This window comes from Oncorhynchus mykiss, chromosome 2 (genome assembly GCF_057628025.1).
Source record: "Oncorhynchus mykiss isolate SJ-2025 chromosome 2, ASM5762802v1, whole genome shotgun sequence".
NCBI classification, from domain to species: Eukaryota; Metazoa; Chordata; class Actinopteri; order Salmoniformes; family Salmonidae; genus Oncorhynchus; species Oncorhynchus mykiss.
Genome location: NC_143023.1, coordinates 103,066,234 through 103,081,776, shown reverse-complemented (window position 1 = coordinate 103,081,776; position 15,543 = coordinate 103,066,234). Strand labels below are relative to the sequence as shown.

General features: G+C 47.4%; 1 protein-coding gene and 1 long non-coding RNA gene across 3 annotated transcripts in view; one reads left to right on the top strand and one right to left on the bottom strand.

Moving 5' to 3' along the window:
* Positions 1–11,615, bottom strand: part of LOC110501401 (annexin A2-A) — a 29,280-nt gene extending 17,665 nt beyond the window's left edge. The window contains exon 1 of one of the 2 annotated variants that reach the window (XM_090214679.1): positions 11,355–11,615. The gene's annotated coding sequence lies outside the window, so the exon portion shown is untranslated. The remainder of the gene's footprint in view (positions 1–11,354) is intronic. The other variant, XM_090214690.1, reaches the window with a different exon arrangement.
* A 232-nt stretch (positions 11,616–11,847) lies between these two features.
* On the top strand, positions 11,848–15,207 carry LOC149985330 (uncharacterized). The gene is made up of 3 exons (XR_016490340.1): positions 11,848–12,100; positions 12,536–12,774; positions 13,389–15,207. It is a non-coding gene; the product is annotated as an uncharacterized LOC149985330 (long non-coding RNA).
* Positions 15,208–15,543: the final 336 nt, after the last annotated feature.

Below are 15,543 nucleotides of genomic sequence, written 5' to 3'. Positions count from 1 at the left end.
GTGGAATTTGTCTGTCTGCCCATAATTTAATTTAAGGTTTTTTATATCATAATCTGCACATCTATCACTCCAGTATTAATGCTAAATTGTAATTATTTTCACCTCTATGGCCTATTTATTACCTTCCTCCCTGCTCTTCTACATTTCCACACACTGTACATAGATTTTTCTATAGTGTTATTGACTGTGCGTTTGTTTGTGTGTAACTCTGTGTTGTTGTTTGTGTCACACTAGTTTGCTTTATCTTGGCCAGGTCGCAGAGAGAACATGCTTCCTACAAGGCTCTCCCCGCCCTCCCTTTGGCAAATCAGATCACGCCTCCATTCTGCTCCTCCCCCCTATAGGCAGAAACTTAAACAGGAAGCCCCCATGATAAGGAGTGTTAAAACGTTGATCTGACCAATCGAAATCTTCAAGATGTTTTCATCACGCAGACTTGGAAATATTCCAGGTCGCCTCTGGGAATAGTGTCAACATATACACTGACTGTGTGACTGGGTTCGTCAGGAAGTACATAGAGGATGTTGTTCCCACTGTGACGATTACAACTTATCCCAACCAGAAACTGTGGATAGATGGCACCATTTAACCACAGCAAGATAACTGGGGACATGGACGAGAACAAATAGTCTAGCCATGCCCTCCGTAAAGCAATCAAACACACTCCTTCCGGCCCAGACGGCATCCCAAGCCGTGTCCTCAGAACATGTGCAGACCAGCTGGCTGGAGTGTTTTATGGACATATTCAATCTCTCCTTATCGCAGTCTGTTGTTCCCACTTGCTTCAAAATGTCAACCATTGTTCTTGTACCAAAGCAAGCGAAGGTAACGGAACGAAAAGACTATCGCAACGTGGCACTCACTCCTGTCATCATGAAGTACTTTGAGAGGCTAGTTAAGGATCATATCACCTCCACCTTACCGAACAGATCCACAGACGATGCAATCACCATTGCACTGCACACTGCTGAATCCCACCTGGACAAGAGGAATACCTGTGTAAGAATGCTGTTCATTAACAACCCTGGGTCTGAACCCCTCCCTGTGCAACTGGGTCCTAGACCTTCTGGCTGCCGACCCCAGGTGGTGAAGGTAGGTAACAACACCGCCAACGCGGGGGTGCTCAGCCCGTTCCTGTATTCCCTATTCACCCATGACTGCGTGGCCACTCAGGTCTCAAACTCAATCAACAAGTTTGCTGACGACACAACAGTGGTAGGCCTGATTACCAACAACGACGTGACAGCCTACAGGGAGGAGGTGAGAGCCCTGGCAGAGTAGCAGCAGGACAGTAACCTCTCCCTCAATGTTAACAAAACAAAGGAGCTGGTCGTGGACTACATGAGATAGCAGAGAGAGCACGCCCCCATCCACATTAACAGGGAGCGGGTCAAAAGCATGGTGAAGAAGGCGCAAAAGCAGGCTGAAGAAATTTGGCTTGGCCCCTGAATATTTCTACAGCTACTTATCAATATTAATATTTCTACAGTCAATATGAATATTTATACAGCTACTTATCAATATTCATATTCTTACAGCTACTTATTATATGAATATTTCTTTAGCTAGTTTTTTTCTCTGTTGTCCCGGTTGTGTTGGTTGTGCTCTGGACAAAACACAGAGGTTAGAGTTAGGGTTGGAGATATTTTCTATTTGATTAGGATCCCCATTATCTGTTGCAAAAGCAGCAGCTACTCTTCCTGGGGTCCACACCAAACATGAAACATGACATAATACAGAACATTAACAGACAAGAACAGCTCAAAGACAGAACTAAATCAATTAAAAAATGGCGCGCATAGCCTACATATCAATACATACACACAGACTATCTAGGTCCAATAGGGGAGAGGCGTTGTGCCGTGATGTTTTGCTTTGTCTGTTTTTTGAAACCAGGTTTGCTGTTTATTTGAGCAATATGAGATGGAACGGTAGATCTCGTACAACGCTGTGTACTACTCCCTTCACAGAACAGCGCAAACTGGCTCTATAACCAGAATAGAAAGAGGAGTGGGAGGCCCCGGTGCCCAACTGAGCCAGACGACACGTACATTAGAGTGTCTAGTTTGAGAAACAGACGCCTCACAAGTCCTCAACTGGCAGCTTCATTAAATAGTACCCGCAAAACACCAGTCTCAACTTCTTCAACAGTGAAGAGGCGACTCCGGGATGCTGGCCTGGAAGGCAGAGTTGCAAAGAAAAAGCCATATCTCAGACTGGCCAATAAAAATAAAAGATAAAGATGGGCAAATGAACAGAAAGAAAAACAAGGACATTTCTAAGTGACCCCACATTTTTTAACGATAGTGCATGTTTTTTCAACATCAGGTTATGGTCAATAATATCAAAGGCTGCACTGAAATCTAACAGTACAGCTCCCGCAATCTTCTTATTATCAATTTCTTCCAACCAATCATCAGTCATTTGTGTCAGTGCAGTACATGTTGAGCGCCCTTCTCTATAAGCATGCTGAAAGTCTGCTGTTCATTTGTTTGCAGGGAAATAGCATTGTATTTGGTCAACACACTTTTTCCCAACAGTTTGATAGGTCTGCTGTTAGAACCAGTAAAGGCCGCTTTACCACTCTTGGGTAGCGGAATGACTTTGGCTTCCCTCCAGGCCTGAGGACAAAGACTTCCCTCTAGGCTCAGATAAAAGATATGACAGATAGGAGTGGCTATAGAGTCAACTACCATCCTCAGTAGCTTTCCTTCTTGTCAATGCCAGGAGGTTTATTGATCGATTATTGACCGATAACAGTAATTGTTCCACCTCTACAACACTAACTTTACAAAATTCAAACTTACAATTATTTTCTTTCATAATTAGTTTTTTTATGCAGGAATATGAGGCTCACTGATCGTTGTTTGCATTTCCTGCCTAAGTTTGCCCACTTTGCCAATTAAATAATCATCAAAATCATTGGTAACATCAAATGGTTTTGTGATGAATAAGCCATCTGTCTCGATGAAAGATGGAGTGGAATTTGTCTGTCTGCCCATAATTTAATTTAAGGTTTTTTATATCATAATCTGCACATCTATCACTCCAGTATTAATGCTAAATTGTAATTATTTTCACCTCTATGGCCTATTTATTACCTTCCTCCCTGCTCTTCTACATTTCCACACACTGTACATAGATTTTTCTATAGTGTTATTGACTGTGCGTTTGTTTGTGTGTAACTCTGTGTTGTTGTTTGTGTCACACTAGTTTGCTTTATCTTGGCCAGGTCGCAGAGAGAACATGCTTCCTACAAGGCTCTCCCCGCCCTCCCTTTGGCAAATCAGATCACGCCTCCATTCTGCTCCTCCCCCCTATAGGCAGAAACTTAAACAGGAAGCCCCCATGATAAGGAGTGTTAAAACGTTGATCTGACCAATCGAAATCTTCAAGATGTTTTCATCACGCAGACTTGGAAATATTCCAGGTCGCCTCTGGGAATAGTGTCAACATATACACTGACTGTGTGACTGGGTTCGTCAGGAAGTACATAGAGGATGTTGTTCCCACTGTGACGATTACAACTTATCCCAACCAGAAACTGTGGATAGATGGCACCATTTAACCACAGCAAGATAACTGGGGACATGGACGAGAACAAATAGTCTAGCCATGCCCTCCGTAAAGCAATCAAACACACTCCTTCCGGCCCAGACGGCATCCCAAGCCGTGTCCTCAGAACATGTGCAGACCAGCTGGCTGGAGTGTTTTATGGACATATTCAATCTCTCCTTATCGCAGTCTGTTGTTCCCACTTGCTTCAAAATGTCAACCATTGTTCTTGTACCAAAGCAAGCGAAGGTAACGGAACGAAAAGACTATCGCAACGTGGCACTCACTCCTGTCATCATGAAGTACTTTGAGAGGCTAGTTAAGGATCATATCACCTCCACCTTACCGAACAGATCCACAGACGATGCAATCACCATTGCACTGCACACTGCTGAATCCCACCTGGACAAGAGGAATACCTGTGTAAGAATGCTGTTCATTAACAACCCTGGGTCTGAACCCCTCCCTGTGCAACTGGGTCCTAGACCTTCTGGCTGCCGACCCCAGGTGGTGAAGGTAGGTAACAACACCGCCAACGCGGGGGTGCTCAGCCCGTTCCTGTATTCCCTATTCACCCATGACTGCGTGGCCACTCAGGTCTCAAACTCAATCAACAAGTTTGCTGACGACACAACAGTGGTAGGCCTGATTACCAACAACGACGTGACAGCCTACAGGGAGGAGGTGAGAGCCCTGGCAGAGTAGCAGCAGGACAGTAACCTCTCCCTCAATGTTAACAAAACAAAGGAGCTGGTCGTGGACTACATGAGATAGCAGAGAGAGCACGCCCCCATCCACATTAACAGGGAGCGGGTCAAAAGCATGGTGAAGAAGGCGCAAAAGCAGGCTGAAGAAATTTGGCTTGGCCCCTAAGACCCTCACAAACTTTTACAGATGCATCATCGAGGGCATCCTGTCGGGCTGTATTACCGCCTGGGACGGCAATTGCAAATATGTGCAGTCAGCCCAAAGTATCTATCAATTTTGCTTTGGGGTTTTGCACTTTTTAAATATTAATATTCTCGACATAGCTCATGCCCTACAGGACATCTACCGCACCCGGTGTCACAGGAAGGCCATCAGACTGATAAATAGTCACCTCTAGTATTTAATGCTGTTCCAGGACCCAGTTGCACAGGGCTCAGACCCAGGGCCTCTAGCTTAATGATGAGTTTGGAGGGTACTATGGTGTTGAATGCTGAGCTGTAGTAAAAGAACAACATTCGTACATAGGTATTCCTCTTTCCAGATGGGATAGGGCAGTGTGCAGTCATGATGGCGATTGCATTGTCTGTGGATCTTTTGGGGCGGTAAGCAAATTGAAGTGGGTCTAAGGTGACAGGTAAGGTAGAGGTGATATGATCCTTGACTAGCCTCTCAAAGCACATAATGATGACAGACATGAGTGCAACGGGGCGATAGTCCTTTAGTTCAGTTACCTTTGCTTTCTTGGTTACAGGAACAATGACATGTACTCATATTCCATCAATAATATGTCATCAAATAAAATCACAGTTTATTTGGCGTTTGCACAGGTTACAGTGGAGTATATACAGGGATATGACATGGCACAGGTTACAGGGGAGTATATACAGGGATATGACATGGCACAGGTTACAGTGGAGTATATACAGGGATATGTCATGGCACAGATTACAGGGGAGTATATACAGGGATATGACATGGCACAGATTACAGGGGAGTATATACAGGGATATGTCATGGCACAGATTACAGGGGAGTATATACAGGGATATGACATGGCACAGATTACAGGGGAGTATATACAGGGATATGACATGGCACAGATTACAGGGGAGTATATACAGGGATATGACATGGCACAGGTTACAGTGGAGTATATACAGGGATATGACATGGCACAGGTTACAGGGGAGTATATACAGGGATATGACATGGCACAGGTTACAGGGGAGTATATACAGGGATATGACATGGCACAGGTTACAGTGGAGTATATACAGGGATATGACATGGCACAGATTACAGTGGAGTATATACAGGGATATGACATGGCACAGATTACAGTGGAGTATATACAGGGATATGACATGGCACAGATTACAGGGGAGTATATACAGGGATATGACATGGCACAGATTACAGGGGAGTATATACAGGGATATGACATGGCATTGTAACCTGTACTATTGAACTAACAGTGTGTAACACCCCCCCGCAGACTCCTCCCTCACGTCCCACTACTAGCTCCGGATCGGCTACACCAGATAATGTGATTTAACTAAAGATAGTTGGTATCCATTACTGGGAGTTACAGGAGAGGTACTGTTTGGCGAAGCACAAAGCATTTTCAACCAACCATAGTGATACTGTCTTTTTGTCCTTGATTCGTGGGGAAACAGGAGTCTCATAAAATGTCTGTGTCCAGTTGCAGGGGGGTCAGTTTTAAATGTTGCGTTATTGAAATAAATACTTGTTTTCTAAATTCAAACGGACCCACTGCTGAGGATAGGAAACAGGCCTGTTGATTGGATGAGAGGAGGAGAGGAGACAGGCTTGTTGATTGGATGAGAGGAGGAAGGGAGACAGGCCTGTTGATTGGATGAGAGGAGGAAGGGAGACAGACCTGTTGATTGGATGATTCTTCTGTTCTGCCTGTGCATGTTTAATCATCGTCACACTCCCTCTGAAAGGCTCTGTTACAGGAGACTGCAGAAGCAGAGCTGCTCATTGGATGATACTTCTGCATGTACATGTCCATCTGAATTGCACTTAGTTTCATCACAGCCTGTCAGCACTGAGGGTCCTGTGTGAATGGAGGTTCAGGCCAGAGCATGTTGCTGTCAGCCTGTTTCTGTTGGTTTAACAGCAGGTTTAACAGCAGGTTACACAATGTAACAGTCTGCTGCTCCATCTCCTCACTAGATCTGTCACCTAGAGATTTCATAACATACTGCTCCTCCACATTCCTCCGTCTCTCTCTGCTGTAAAACCGTGTTCTCAGTGAGAGCACGACATTCAGCGTGGGAATGTGGGTTCAAAGGTATCTCATTCACCTCATTGTCTTCTTGATGAACTGTGTGTATATCCTGTCTATTTGGAGAGGCAGGTAGCTTAGTGGTTAGAGAGGCAGGTAGCCTAGTGGGTAGAGAGGCAGGTAGCCTAGTGGTTAGAGAGGCAGGTAGCCTAGTGGTTAGAGAGGCAGGTAGCCTAGTGGTTAGAGAGGCAGGTAGCCTAGTGGTTAGAGAGGCAGGTAGCCTAGTGGTTAGAGAGGCAGGTAGCCTAGTGGTTAGAGAGGCAGGTAGCCTAGTGGTTAGAGCGGCAGGTAGCCTAGTGGTTAGAGCGGCAGGTAGCCTAGTGGTTAGAGAGGCAGGTAGCCTAGTGGTTAGAGCAGGTAGCCTAGTGGTTAGAGAGGCAGGTAGCCTAGTGGTTAGAGAGGCAGGTAGCCTAGTGGTTAGAGAGGCAGGTAGCCTAGTGGTTAGAGAGGCAGGTAGCCTAGTGGGTAGAGAGGCAGGTAGCCTAGTGGTTAGAGAGGCAGGTAGCCTAGTGGTTAGAGCGGCAGGTAGCCTAGTGGTTAGAGCGGCAGTAGCCTAGTGGTTAGAGCGGCAGGTAGCCTAGTGGTTAGAGGCGGCAGGTAGCCTAGTGGTTAGAGAGGCAGGTAGCCTAGTGGGTAGAGAGGCAGGTAGCCTAGTGGTTAGAGAGGCAGGTAGCCTAGTCGTTAGAGCGGCAGGTAGCCTAGTGGTTAGAGCGGCAGTAGCCTAGTGGTTAGAGCGGCAGGTAGCCTAGTGGTTAGAGGAGGCAGGTAGCCTAGTGGTTAGAGCAGGTAGGTAGCCTAGTGGTTAGAGAGGCAGGTAGCCTAGTGGTTAGAGAGGCAGGTAGCTTAGTGGTTAGAGAGGCAGGTAGGCTAGTGGTTAGAGAGGCAGGTAGCTTAGTGGTTAGAGAGGCAGTACCACTCTCCAATACAGTCTTTAACCCCTCACCTCCCACCCTGCAGCGTGGACTAGTCTTTAACCCCTCACCTCCCACCCTGCAGCATGGACTAGTCTTTAACCCCTCACCTCCCACCCTGCAGCGTGGACTAGTCTTTAACCCCTCACCTCCCACCCTGCAGCATGGACTAGTCTTTAACCCCTCACCTCCCGCCCTGCAGCGTGGACTAGTCTTTAACCCCTCACCTCCCACCCTGCAGCATGGACTAGTCTTTAACCCCTCACCTCCCGCCCTGCAGCGTGGACTAGTCTTTATCCCCTCACCTCCCGCCCTGCAGCGTGGACTAGTCTTTAACCCCTCACCTCCCGCCCTGCAGCGTGGACTAGTCTTTAACCCCTCACCTCCCACCCTGCAGCGTGGACTAGTCTTTAACCCCTCACCTCCCACCCTGCAGCGTGGACTAGTCTTTAACCCCTCACCTCCCACCCTGCAGCGTGGACTAGTCTTTATCCCCTCACCTCCCACCCTGCAGCATGGACTAGTCTTTAACCCCTCACCTCCCACCCTGCAGCATGGACTAGTCTTTAACCCCTCACCTCCTGCCCTGCAGCATGGACTAGTCTTTAACCCCTCACCTCCCACCCTGCAGCATGGACTAGTCTTTAACCCCTCACCTCCCACCCTGCAGCATGGACTAGTCTTTATCCCCTCACCTACTGCCCTGCAGCATGGACTAGTCTTTAACCCCTCACCTCCCACCCTGCAGCATGGACTAGTCTTTATCCCCTCACCTCCCACCCTGCAGCATGGACTAGTCTTTAACCCCTCACCTCCTGCCCTGCAGCATGGACTAGTCTTTAACCCCTCACCTCCCACCCTGCAGCATGGACTAGTCTTTAACCCCTCACCTCCCACCCTGCAGCATGGACTAGTCTTTATCCCCTCACCTACTGCCCTGCAGCATGGACTAGTCTTTAACCCCTCACCTCCCACCCTGCAGCATGGACTAGTCTTTAACCCCTCACCTCCCACCCTGCAGCAACATGGACTAGTCTTTAACCCCTCACCTCCCACCCTGCAGCATGGACTAGTCTTTATCCCCTCACCTACTGCCCTGCAGCATGGACTAGTCTTTATCCCCTCACCTACTGCCCTGCAGCGTGGACTAGTCTTTAACCCCTCACCTCCCACCCTGCAGCATGGACTAGTCTTTATCCCCTCACCTACTGCCCTGCAGCATGGACTAGTCTTTAACCCCTCACCTCCCGCCCTGCAGCGTGGACTAGTCTTTAACCCCTCACCTCCCACCCTGCAGCGTGGACTAGTCTTTAACCCCTCACCTCCCGCCCTGCAGCGTGGACTAGTCTTTAACCCCTCACCTCCCACCCTGCAGCGTGGACTAGTCTTTAACCCCTCACCTCCCACCCTGCAGCGTGGACTAGTCTTTAACCCCTCACCTCCCGCCCTGCAGCATGGACTAGTCTTTAACCCCTCACCTCCCACCCTGCAGCGTGGACTAGTCTTTAACCCCTCACCTCCCGCCCTGCAGCGTGGACTAGTCTTTAACCCCTCACCTCCCGCCCTGCAGCGTGGACTAGTCTTTAACCCCTCACCTCCCACCCTGCAGCGTGGACTAGTCTTTAACCCCTCACCTCCCGCCCTGCAGCGTGGACTAGTCTTTAACCCCTCACCTCCCGCCCTGCAGCATGGACTAGTCTTTAACCCCTCACCTCCCGCCCTGCAGCGTGGACTAGTCTTTAACCCCTCACCTCCCACCCTGCAGCGTGGACTAGTCTTTAACCCCTCACCTCCCGCCCTGCAGCATGGACTAGTCTTTAACCCCTCACCTCCCGCCCTGCAGCGTGGACTAGTCTTTAACCCCTCACCTCCCGCCCTGCAGCGTGGACTAGTCTTTAACCCCTCACCTCCCGCCCTGCAGCATGGACTAGTCTTTAACCCCTCACCTCCCGCCCTGCAGCGTGGACTAGTCTTTAACCCCTCACCTCCCGCCCTGCAGCATGGACTAGTCTTTAACCCCTCACCTCCCGCCCTGCAGCGTGGACTAGTCTTTAACCCCTCACCTCCCGCCCTGCAGCGTGGACTAGTCTTTAACCCCTCACCTCCCGCCCTGCAGCGTGGACTAGTCTTTAACCCCTCACCTCCCGCCCTGCAGCATGGACTAGTCTTTAACCCCTCACCTCCCGCCCTGCAGCGTGGACTAGTCTTTAACCCCTCACCTCCCACCCTGCAGCGTGGACTAGTCTTTAACCCCTCACCTCCCGCCCTGCAGCATGGACTAGTCTTTAACCCCTCACCTCCCGCCCTGCAGCAACGTGGACTAGTCTTTAACCCCTCACCTCCCACCCTGCAGCGTGGACTAGTCTTTATCCCCTCACCTCCCACCCTGCAGCGTGGACTAGTCTTTAACCCCTCACCTCCCGCCCTGCAGCGTGGACTAGTCTTTAACCCCTCACCTCCCACCCTGCAGCAACGTGGACTAGTCTTTATCCCCTCACCTCCTGCCCTGCAGCGTGGACTAGTCTTTAACCCCTCACCTCCCGCCCTGCAGCGTGGACTAGTCTTTATCCCCTCACCTCCCACCCTGCAGCGTGGACTAGTCTTTAACCCCTCACCTCCCACCCTGCAGCATGGACTAGTCTTTAACCCCTCACCTACTGCCCTGCAGCATGGACTAGTCTTTAACCCCTCACCTCCCACCCTGCAGCATGGACTAGTCTTTAACCCCTCACCTCCCGCCCTGCAGCGTGGACTAGTCTTTAACCCCTCACCTCCCGCCCTGCAGCGTGGACTAGTCTTTATCCCCTCACCTCCCGCCCTGCAGCGTGGACTAGTCTTTAACCCCTCACCTCCCGCCCTGCAGCGTGGACTAGTCTTTATCCCCTCACCTCCCGCCCTGCAGCGTGGACTAGTCTTTATCCCCTCACCTCCCGCCCTGCAGCGTGGACTAGTCTTTAACCCCTCACCTCCCACCCTGCAGCGTGGACTAGTCTTTAACCCCTCACCTCCCGCCCTGCAGCAACGTGGACTAGTCTTTAACCCCTCACCTCCCGCCCTGCAGCAACGTGGACAAGGTACAGATCCAAACTAGTGATGGCAGAATGCAGTTACAGTAATAGTTAGTCGCAATGTTATTTTTGGAGGATATTATATAGATACTTTGACACGAAGCATCAATTAGTGTTTTAAAAAAAGTAGCGTTCGCTACAGCTAGTCTGGTAAAACGCTGGTTTGGTAAAACTCTAGTCTGGTAAAACGCTGGTTTGGTAAAACTCTAGTCTGGTAAACCGCTGGTTTGGTAAAACTCTAGTCTGGTAAACCGCTGGTTTGGTAAAACTCTAGTCTGGTAAAACGCTGGTTTGGTAAAACTCTAGTCTGGTAAAACGCTGGTTTGGTAAAACTCTAGTCTGGTAAAACGCTGGTTTGGTAAAACTCTAGTCTGGTAAAACGCTGGTTTGGTAAAACTCTAGTCTGGTAAAACGCTGGTTTGGTAAAACTCTAGTTTGGTAAAACTCTAGTTTGGTAAAACTCTGGTTTGGTAAAATTCTGGTTTGGTAAAACTCTAGTTTGGTAAAACTCTGGTTTGGTAAAATTCTGGTTTGGTAAAACTCTGGTATGTTTCATCCTATAGCCTGTTCTCCATCTTCTTTTTAAACAGTGAGCCAACGTGTTTTCAGCACTTTGATTTCCCTGACTGATCGAAACTTGTTTTCTCGTGGCTCTCTCCTCGTCTCTCTGCAGCAGACATATAGTGACAAATATGTTTGGGACATCAAATCGCAATAAAATCACAGTATCAAATGTAAGAATTGCAATACATTATCGTATCGGGCACCTAAGTATCGTGATCATTTCGTATCGTGAGGTACCTGGCAAATCCCAGCCCTAATCCGAACATCAATCAGGCTGACAGTGGTGCGATGGCTGTTGCTTGGTTGTCGTCTGTGGCTTATAGTTTAAAATAATAAAATGCCTTTTAGCAGATGCTGACATTTAAAGTATGGGTGGCCACCGATGTTAACAAAGTGTTACTAAGGTGTCAAAGATGGCAGTTATATTGTATAGTTTCATGCTAAATTATAGAGTTGAGATGAAACTGGCCGTCCATGGCGGGGCATCATGGAATAATGGAACAGGTAGTGTGTTTGTCTAAAGGTTAGTGTTGCCTAGGAAGTCGGTCCACACCCTTCCCCTCCCCCTCTTCCCCTCCCCTCCCACACGGTAACAGCAACAGTAGGAGTCAGTTAGCCAACGTAAACACAGTTCATCAACACCATGTTCTCTACTGTGAGACAGAGCCCCTCCCATGATTATAGCTCTTCCAGTGCCTTACGAAAGTATTCATACCCATTAACTTATTCCACATTTTGTTACATCCTGAATTCAAAATGGATGACATTAGTTTTTTCCTCAGCTATCTACACACAATACCCCATAATCAACAAGGGAAAATATGTTCTAAGAAACGTTTGCACATTTATTGAAAATTAAATACAGAAATATTTAATTTTCATACGTTTTCACACCCCTGGGTCAATACTTTGCAGAAGCAGCTTTGGCAGTGATTACAGCTGTGCGTCTTTCTGGGTACGTCTCTAAGAGCTTTCCACACCTGGTATGTGCAAATAATTCTTCAAGCTCTGTCAAATTGGTTGTTGGTCATTACTATACATTTTCAGGTCTTGCAATAGATTTTCAAGCCGATTTAAGTCAAAAGTGTAACATATGTGGTATGATTTTCAAGTAAATTTCAGTTAAAACTGCAACTCAGGAACAGCAACCACTATGATGCAGCAACCACTATGGAGCGTGATACTCAGTAATGTGTTGTATAGAAGAGTGGTACTCAGTAATGTGTTGTATTGGAGAGTGGTACTCAGTAATGTGCTGTATTGGAGAGTGGTACTCAGTAATGTGTTGTATTGGAGAGTGGTACTCAGTAATGTGTTGTATAGAAGAGTGGTACACAGTAATATGTTATATTGGAGAGTGGTACTCAGTAATATGTTGTATTGGAAAGTGGTACTCAGTAATGTGTTGTATTCTACAGATGCAGAATCGAGAGCATCCTGTCGGGCTGTATCACCGCCTGGTACGGCAACTGCTCCGCCCACAACCGTAAGGCTCTCCAGAGGGTAGTGAGGTCTGCACAACGCATCACCGGGGGCAAACTACCTGCCCTCCAGGACACCTACACCACCCGATGTCACAGGAAGGCCATAAAGATCATCAAGGACAACAACCACCCGAGCCACTGCCTGTTCACCCCGCTATCATCCTGAAGGCGAGGTCAGTACAGGTGCATCAAAGCTGGGACCGAGAGACTGAAAAACAGCTTCTATCTCAAGGCCATCAGACTGTTAAACAGCCACCACTAACATTGAGTGGCTGCTGCCAACACACTGACACGGACTCAACTCCAGCCACTTTAATAATGGGAATTGATGGGAAATTATGTAAATATATCACTAGCCACTTTAAACAATGCTACCTAATATAATGTTTACATACCCTACATTATTCATCTCATATGTATACGTATATACTGTACTCGGGTTGTGCCGTGGCGGAGGTCTTTGTGGGCTATACTCAGCCTTGTCTCAGGATGGTAAGTTGGTGGTTGAAGATATCCCTCTAGTGGTGTGGGGGCTGTGCTTTGGCAAAGTGGGTGGGGTTATATCCTTCCTGTTTGGCCCTGTCCGGGGGTGTCCTCGGAGTGGGCCACAGTGTCTCCTGACCCCTCCTGTCTCAGCCTCCAGTATTTATGCTGCAGTAGTTTATGTGTCGGGGGGCTAGGGTCAGTTTGTTATATCTGGAGTACTTCTCCTGTCCTATTTGGTGTCCTGTGTGAATCTAAGTGTGCGTTCTCTAATTCTCTCCTTCTCTCTTTCTCTCTCTCGGAGGACCTGAGCCCTAGGACCATGCCCCAGGACTACCTGACATAATGACTCCTTGCTGTCCCCAGTCCACCTGGCTGTGCTGCTGCTCCAGTTTCAACTGTTCTGCCTTAATATTATTCGACCATGCTGGTCATTTATGAACATTTGAACATCTTGGCCATGTTCTGTTATAATCTCCACCCGGCACATTTTTGATTTGATTTACTCAGGAATGTGTTTTATTGGAGAGTGTGACTCAGTAATGTGCTGTATTGGATTTACCCCAAACATAACACTTTGAATTCAGGACAAAAAGTGAATTGCATTGCCACATATTTTGTGCCTTGTTGCAAACAGGATGCATGTTTTATTTCATTTTTTAAATGTAACCTTTGTTTATCTAGGCAAGTCAGTTAAGAGAAAATTCTTATAACAACGACGGCCTTCCAAAAGGCAAAAGGCCTCCTGCCGGGAAGGGGGCTGGGATAAACAATTTAAGTAAATTAAATACAAATATAGGATAAAACACACATCACAACAAGAGAGACACCACAACACTACATAAAGAGAGACCTAAGACAACAACACAGCATGACAACTACATAGTAGCATAACAACATGGCAGCAGCACCAAACATTGGACAAACATTATTGGGCACAGATAACAGCACCAAGGGCAAGAAGGTAGAGACAATAATACATCACGCAACGCAGCCACAACTGTCAGTAAGAGTGTCCATGATTGAGTCTTTGAATGAAGAATTCATTATTGTTTGTTGCAGCTCGTTCCAGTCGCTAGCTGCAGCGAACTGAAAAGACGAGCTTCCCAGGGATGTGTGTGCTTTGGGGACCTTTAATAGAATGTGACTGGCAGAACGGGTGTTGTATGTGGAGGATGAGGGCTGCAGTAGATATCTCAGATAGGGGAGAGTGAGGCCTAAGAGGGTTTTATAAGTAAGCATCAACCAGTGGGTCTTGCGACGGGTATACAGAGATGACCAGTTTACAGAGGAGTATAGAGTGCAGTGATGTGTCCTATAAGGAGCATTGGTGGCAAATCTGATGGCCGAATGGTAAAGAACATCTAGCTGCTCGAGAGCACCCTTACCTGTTGATCTATAAATTATGTCTCCGTAATCTAGCATGGGTAGGATGGTCATCTGAGTCAGGGTTAGTTTGGCAGCTGGGGTGAAAGAGAAGCGATTACGATAGAGGAAACCAAGTCTAGATTTAACTTTAGCCTGCAGCTTTGATATGTGCTGAGAGAAGGACAGTGTACCATCGAGCCATACTCCCAAGTACTTGTATGAGATGACTACCTCAAACTCTCAACCCTCAGAGGTAGTAATCACACCTGTGGGGAGAGGGGCATTCTTCTTACCAAACCACATGACCTTTGTTTTGGAGGTGTTCAGAACAAGGTTAAGGGCAGAGAAAGCTTGTTGGACACTAAGAAAGCTTTGTTGTAGAGCGTTTAACACAAAATCCGGGGAGGGGCTAGCTGAGTATAAGACTGTATCATCTGCCTATAAATGGATGAGAGAGCTTCCTACTGCCTGAGCTATGCTGTTGATGTAAATTGAGAAGAGCGTGGGGCCTAGGATCGAGCCTTGGGGTACACCCTTGGTGACATGCAGTGGCTGAGACAGCAAATGTTCCCGACATTATACACTGCACTCTTTGAGAGAGGTAGTTAGCAAACCAGGCCAAAGACCCCTCAGAGAGACACCAATACTCATTAGCCGACCCACAAGAATGGAATGGTCTACCGTATCAAAAGCATTGGCCAAGTCAATACAAATAGCAGCACAACATTGCTTAGAATCAAAGGGCAATGGTGACATCATTGAAGAGTTTTGGAATATTTTTTACAGGCTTCCTTCTTTTCCATGTCATTTAGATTAGTATTGTGGAGTCACTACAATGTTGTTGATCCATCCTCAGTTTTCTCCTATCACAGCCATTCAACTCTGTAACTGTTTTAAAGTCTCCATTGGCCTCATGGTGAAATCCTTGAACTGTTTCCTTCCTCTCCGGAAACAGAGTTAGGAAGGGCGCATGTATCCTTTTAGTGACTGGGTGTATTGATACACCATCCAAAGTGTAATTAATAACGTCACCATGCTCAAATGGATATTGAATGTCTGCTTTTTTTTTAACCTATCAACCAATAGGTGCC